A 7,232-nucleotide genomic window follows, 5' to 3' on the forward strand; every position below is an offset into this window, starting at 1 on the left:
TATATATATATATATATATATATATATATATACAGGTACATATGTATATATGTATGTATATAAACACACATATGAATGCATATAAAAGAGACATTAAAAATGGTTTCCCTTATAATCTTAGTTTTATTGAATTTGCACAAAATCCTTGAAGTTTCATGTAATCAAAATGATCTATTTTATCTTCCATGATCATCTCTGTCCCTTGTTTGATCATGAACATTTCTCCTACCCATAAATGATAGGTAATTGTCTCCATGTTTCTCTAATCTGTTTATGATATGACCTTTTATATCTAGGTTACACATTCATTTGGAGCTTATCTTGGCATAAAGTATGAAGTGTTGATCAAAATCTAACTTCTTCCATACTGCTGATTAATTTTCCAAGAGTTTTTGTCAAGTAGAGAGTCCTTATCTCAATATTTGGGATCTTTGTATTTATCAAATAGATAGGGCAGCTAGGTGGTACAATGGATTGAGTGCCAGGCCTAGAATCAGGAAGATCTGAGTTCAAATCCAGCCTCAGACGAGGCTGTGTGATCCTGGGCAAGTCACTTGATTCTCTTTGCCTCAATTTCCTCATCCATAAAGTAAGCTGGAAAAGAAAAGCACTCCAAGAAAATCCCAAATGGAGTCACAAAGAGTTGGACACAACTGAATGACAACAAATGTAACAATCAGTATTTCTTTGTAAACCTTTCTGTAGACTTATATGTGTTCTCCAAAGTCCTGATTATTCATGTATTATTTAGCTCTGCTGTAAAAATGCCCATTGTAGTGTTGATCTAAGATGATGAGGGCAGCAGCTTTGTTTTAGACCGTCTGTTATTTTCTTGCCCCCTTTTCAGGAAATCTAGCAAAGGTTTCATTTAAAGTCTCAAACTAAGAATAACACTTCTTAATTTTACATGTTACCATGAAAATTATGATTAATGGGAAAATCTGTTGTTAATGCATCCCACAGAATACTCTGTTCTAGGAGGCAAGAACTAACATGCATTTCAATCATGTATTGTACATAATATTTCATGTGTAGGACTATATTTGCATATGAGCAGAACAAAACCATTCTCCTTTTTAAAAAAAATCCAATACTGAGGAAAAATGATTCAAGAAGTATTGGCTGAACCCGTTTCAGATCTTGGCCAAGAAACTGACTTCAATAGAGCACAGGAATAAATGATGTTCCTTTAATTACTGCATAAAGAACTTTTACATGACAGTCACATCTCCTTTAAGCACTAATTCTAATAGCTTAAAATTTTTAACAGAACTGGTAAATAGATCATTAAAGTATACACAGAGGAATGGGCAGCAAGCTGAAGCACTTCTCAATTACTTCTCTCTTAAAAAAAAGTTTTATCAACATGTCAGGTTGGGATTTTTGGTCACTAGAATTTTTATCTTTCCCTTTCACCTCAAGAAGTGAAATTTCCCTGTTAGAATAGAAAAATGGGCAAGTGAAAACAATTATCCCAGTGTATTGTGTGTGAATTAAATATCCGGGGGACCTCCAAGTCAGCCGAATTCCAGAAGGACTCACCATGAAGGTTGTCGAGTCACATGTTTGGGCTGCTGCAAGGGCAGCCAGATTCTTGACCAGCTAAACTCCCAGAGGTCTAGAAATGTGACTGTGAAGGTTATTGGCCAATCAAAGGATCCAGGGAAGGATCTTGGACACGGTTTAAAAAGCCAGCAAGGAAAGTTTGGTTCACTTGGCTTTGGTCTGGCGCCTGGTTCTCTGGTCTCACTCTTTCTCTTAGCCTCCTGGAGGTTCTTATCTTGCTTGCCATTTCTGGCAAGCTTCAGCATGGAGGGGACTGTCCCAGACTGAAATCCTGGACTTGATCTTACTTTAAGTTAGAAAGGCTGGAAACTTTATTTCTCTCTTCTCTTTACTAACAAATACTTATAAATGAAGTATATAGTCTCCAAGATTAATTTTTATTCATAACAAATGCCTGCAACATTCTCCTAAGAATTCCTTTTTCTGGGCAGCAAGAGGGAAGTTGCATTATCTATTTTCCAGGACCACTATTGCTTTTTATTTTTTCATTACTCAGGGATCAGTTTCCCTTCAGTATTCTTTCATTTTACATGGTTGTAATTTTATATTGTTCTTCAGTTCATACTAATCTCATGTTTTTACACTTCTCACCATCATCATTTCTTACTATGCAATTGTTTTTCACTACTTTAGTAGATCATTTTTAGCCACTCTCCAAATGATGTTCAACAATATTATTTCTAGGTTTTGCTACCACAAGAAGGGTTACTATCAATATTGGGGAGTTTTTGATATTTTGTTTCAGTCTTTAACCCCCATCGGGGTATTCTAACTGCCTCTTCACATTGAATGTTGGTTAGCTCTTAGTCACAAAATTTTAGGCTTTTAATTATAAGCCCATAGACTAGAATATAACTTAGATGTCATCCAGTTCATTGCTATCATTTTACAGATAAGGAGATTGAAGGCATAGAAGTGAGATGACTTCCCCAAGGAGACCCTATGATTTGAAACTAGGTCATGAGACTGAAAATTTCTACTGTGCCATATATCCCTCCTCTACCTATTTGTTCAAGTGCCCACATCCATCAATATACCCAAGCTCTCTACTCAGTTTAAAAAACAAATTTTAAAACCCCTACCTTCCCTCTTAAAATCAAAACTGAATATTGCTTCTGAGGCAGAAGAGTGGTAAGAACTAAGCAACTGGGATTAAGTGACTTGCCCAGGGTCATACAGCTAGAAAGTATCTGAGGTCAAATTTAAATCCAGGACCTCCCTCTCTAGGCTGGCTCTCAATCCACTGAGCCACCTAGCTGTACCCCCAACCCAATGCATTTTTAAGTATATTCCTTGGGGTAGCCCAGCTCTAGGTTCAAATCTGGCCTCAGATACTTCCTAGCTGTGTGACCCTGGGCAAGTCACTTAACCCCCATTGCCTAGCCCTTACCACTCTTCAGCCTTAGAACCAATTTGTTCTAAGATGGAAGGCAAGGGTTTAAAAAAAGTATATTTCTATCCCTTGGGACTAAATCATAACACAGTATACTATTATATCATCAGAAAAACTATTCAGTTCTATAATCATTGAGTAAGAATATATGCAATATTATTGTTCCCGTTGTGAGGATACAAAGAAAAAAAATGACAGCCCCAAACTGAGAAAAATCAGTTCTTAACTGGTTAATGGAAAGAGGTACTTTCGCTCTGCGTTTTCATGCAAGAAGTTAGATTTGGCATGATAGATAATGTCAGCTTAGTTTTACATCCAAAAGGGTATTGGGAAGAAGTTTTATGTGCCTCAGATTACACTAGCTATTTATTATTTAAGTTCTAACCCTTCATGTTTGCAAAGTATTTCTCAAAGCACACATTAAGATAAAGTCTCTCTTGAAAGCATACTATTGGATTGACTCTTGGGATTTGCTTTTTGAAGGTGATTGTAAATTAAATGAATTAGTGGGCCAGCTTCTCCTTTTCCTGCACCAAAAGCAAGATCTACAAAAGCTAAGAAAACGGAGGCAAATATTCAGATGATTAGGACTAATCTCCTTTACTCATCTCCCCTAGCCTTTCCCTACTCCTCTTAACCCACATGCCTTTGTTTTAAGTATGTGGACATTTCAGGAAAAAGTCATTTCGCTCTTTTGTAATTTTCAAATTTTTGTTTTCTGTTATTTTCAGCCTCATTAATCTCTGCTAGTTCTTACTTTACTCCCTAAACTGATTCCCTTTCTTGACCTTCCTATTTTTACCATCTTTGCAATTCATCTCAGTTCAAAATCTTAAAGTCATTTTGATTCCTCCCCTCCTCTCAATCTCATAAGCAAGTCCTATAGATTCTATCTTTAAAATGTCACTTGACATCCATCCATTTGACATTTCAAACTGTATGTCCTGTAGATATCTCAAACTCAATATGCCCCAAACAGAATTCATTATGTTTTCCCTAAAACTCTTTTCTCTTCCAAAGTTCTCTCTTACTATTCAGGGGACCATCCTCATTCCAGTCACCCAGATTTTCAACCTTGGTGTTATCCTCAGCTCTTCACTCTACCTCATCCCATATTCTTAATTATTATCAAATGATGTTTTCTATACCTCCATTAACTTCTCTTTTAGCCATCCACTTCTCTTTACTCACATTGACCACTGCCCTAATTCAGACCCTTATCACCTCTTTTCTGAATTATTGTTGTTTGTCCTTTATTTTTTAAGAAGATCAATGACATCACGGGGCAATGAATTAGATTTAAGTGTGACAGAGTTGCATTAGCTTTACTTTTCCAGAGTCATCAAAGTTCAGTGGTAGGACAAATGTCAGGACAATTGGTGATGACTCAGGATGCAATGGATGACCTTGGCATCTTCGGTGCCTGACCAATCTCTAGGCACTCCATAACTTTTACTTCAGCCTCTTTTATGACTGTTGGAACAAATTGTTCTGACATGTTTATTCCACTGGAATGAAGTCTTCACATGCTTGGGGTAGACATACCCCAAGTCCCCTTTGGGTCTGAGTCCTCTTTGTTTCCCTCAACCTGGTTTTAGCCTGTTTGCCAAGACAGTTTTACCAAGGTGTGGCCAGAATACATGTTAATTGGAATCACAAGTGAGAGTTGGGTGAAAGGTGGACACTAAAAGTGGGTGAGCAGCCTCTGACTAAGGTTAGGCAAGCCCTCACCCCAAAGGTGCTAGTCCTTCCTGAACATCCATATACCCTTTGATGATCCTAATTGTTCTCTTTACCTCAATCCTCTTCCCCCATTTCCTCCCAGCAGCAAGTGTAATTTTCTTAAAGTATAGTATGGCCTTGTCAATCTCTCTTACTCAACAAGTCCTCAAAACTTCCTACTGCCTTTAGGATCAAATACAGTTTCCTTGATTTGGCTTTTTAAATCCCCAACTACCTCTCCAATCTTGATACACATTACACCAATCCTTGTAGAAGAGGGTCAAGTCAAGCTGCTCTTACTGTTTACTCTCTGTCTCTGTCTCTCTGTTTCTCTGTCTCTCTGTCTCTCTGTTTCTCTCTCTCTCTCTCTCTCTCTCTCTCTCTCTCTCTCTCTTTTCAAACACACACACACACATACACACACATACCCGCACACATCCCACATTCTATCTCCTCTCCCCTCTCTGTATCTTTGCACACACCCTCTTTAAAAAGTTTTCCCATCACTGGCTTATACTATTCATTCTATGAAATAATCTGCCAAATGAGCTACCAAAGTCTAATTATTTCTCCTCCCTACTCAGTAAACTTATATGGATTCCTCTTGATTCCAGAATAAAATACAAATTCATAGGATCATAGATTTGGAGCTGGTAAGAAACTCAGAGGTCAAGTCCAGACCATTCATTTATATATGAAGAACATGAGGCATAGGTTGGTTAAGCAGTTTGAGTGTCATAGAATTAGTAAGTATCTGAGTCGGGATTTGAACAAAGGTCTTCCTGACTCTATGTCAAGTGTTTTATTTATGATTCCAAAACACTGTAGTTTTTCACACCTTCCTTTTGCCTACCTTTCCTGATATTTTTTGCTACTCTCTTTCACATACCCTCTGTTCCAGCAAAACTATCAGATTTGCTGTTGTTCCTCAACTTAGTTTTACATCTCCTCGCAGCTTTTATTTTGCACAGACTAACCCCAGTGCCTGGAACCACCTCTTTCCTCACTTTCAATGTTTCCTTTTCTTTCAAGGCTCGGCTCAGGTACCTCCTCTTCTTCTGTGAAGCCTTCTTTGATCATCAGAGCTGAGAATATCTCTCTTTATTCAAAGCCTGTAATATATAGTGTTGGGAGCATTCATTTATGCAAAACAATGTTTACTAGAAAAGAGGCTATGTTCCTAAGACATTTCATTGCCAGATAGTTTATTACCTGAGATGTAAATAAATCACATGCAAAGGGATACATCCTCAACAAGGATTCTTTCTGTACTGCCCAAGTAGGTTGTATTATCTTAGTTACTTTGGCTCATTCCCTCATTCCCTTCTGCAGTGGAGTTCATACATGATTATAACCCCAAAGCATTTACCCAATTGCTAGCTGGCAAAACTATTTGGGCACCAGAGGTCTCATGGCACACAAAAAAGGTTAGTAACCCTTGTCTTAGATGGAGAATCCATTCCCATCCTCCTCCTGAATCCCTGTCTGTCCTGTGGATCCTAAGCTAAGGAGATTAGCATCCCCCCATCCAGTAGACTGACTCTAGCCTTATCTTGTAGGAAGGGACTCAGTTCCCAGAGGATTTATTAAACTAGTTCCCACCCCTCATATTTCTTTGTACCTAATGTTGACTTTCTAGCTTTGTATGCATGCATGTATATATGTTTGTATAAATACACATACAAACATATTTTATATATTTTACACATACATGCCTTCTCTTCCGTATTAGACTCTAAGCTTCTTGAGGGCAGGGACTGTATCCTATAACTATTTGTCTTCTTGGCTGTGGCTACTGTCAAAGATTTGCACAGTATAAATGTTTGTTGGTTTGATTTGGTTTGAGGGAAACGAAAGGACTGAGAAGCTAATGGAGCAGGAAAACATTAGCACCACTAGCAAAAGCAATAGCAAATTTAGTAAAACTTAACAGCAGGCATCTGAAAACCGTAGGGAACAAGAGACATTTACACAGATAATTCAGAATAAAAACAACCCCATTTGGCCTCAGTTATTCACTTAGATCCTTAGCATGATTCATCTGTGGGCCCACCTGGATCCTCAGTGTCACTTTGCATATTGCCAATAAAAGAAAACTTGATCCTTTAGAGTGGTTGGTTATATATATTGCATTAATTAATTAATTCCCTCTTATACTTTGTATATGCAAATGCAAGCCCAATCTTCTGGAGAGAGGCAGGAAGGTATAAGTCTTCAGTAAGAAAATAATGTTTTGTTAATGCAGCAAAACACAACATCTGAGGGGACTCTGATGATGGCATTTAACTGAGTCAAGGTTTTTTGCCTTTTTTGTAGAGTCATACAATGTCACAGCAAAAAGACCATAGACACCACCTGGTCCAACATACTCCTATTTTCTTGCTTTAAATCCTTACTTTCCAACTTTGAATCAATATTTTTTATTGGTTCCAAGGTAAAAGAGTGTTAAGGGCTAGGCAATGGGTATTAGATGACTTATCCAAGGTCACATAGCTAGGAAATGTCTGAGGTCAGATTTGAACCCAGGATCTTCCATCTCTGTGCCTGGCTC

The sequence above is a fragment of the Gracilinanus agilis genome, chromosome 2 (assembly GCF_016433145.1).
Source record: "Gracilinanus agilis isolate LMUSP501 chromosome 2, AgileGrace, whole genome shotgun sequence".
NCBI lineage: Eukaryota > Metazoa > Chordata > Mammalia > Didelphimorphia > Didelphidae > Gracilinanus > Gracilinanus agilis.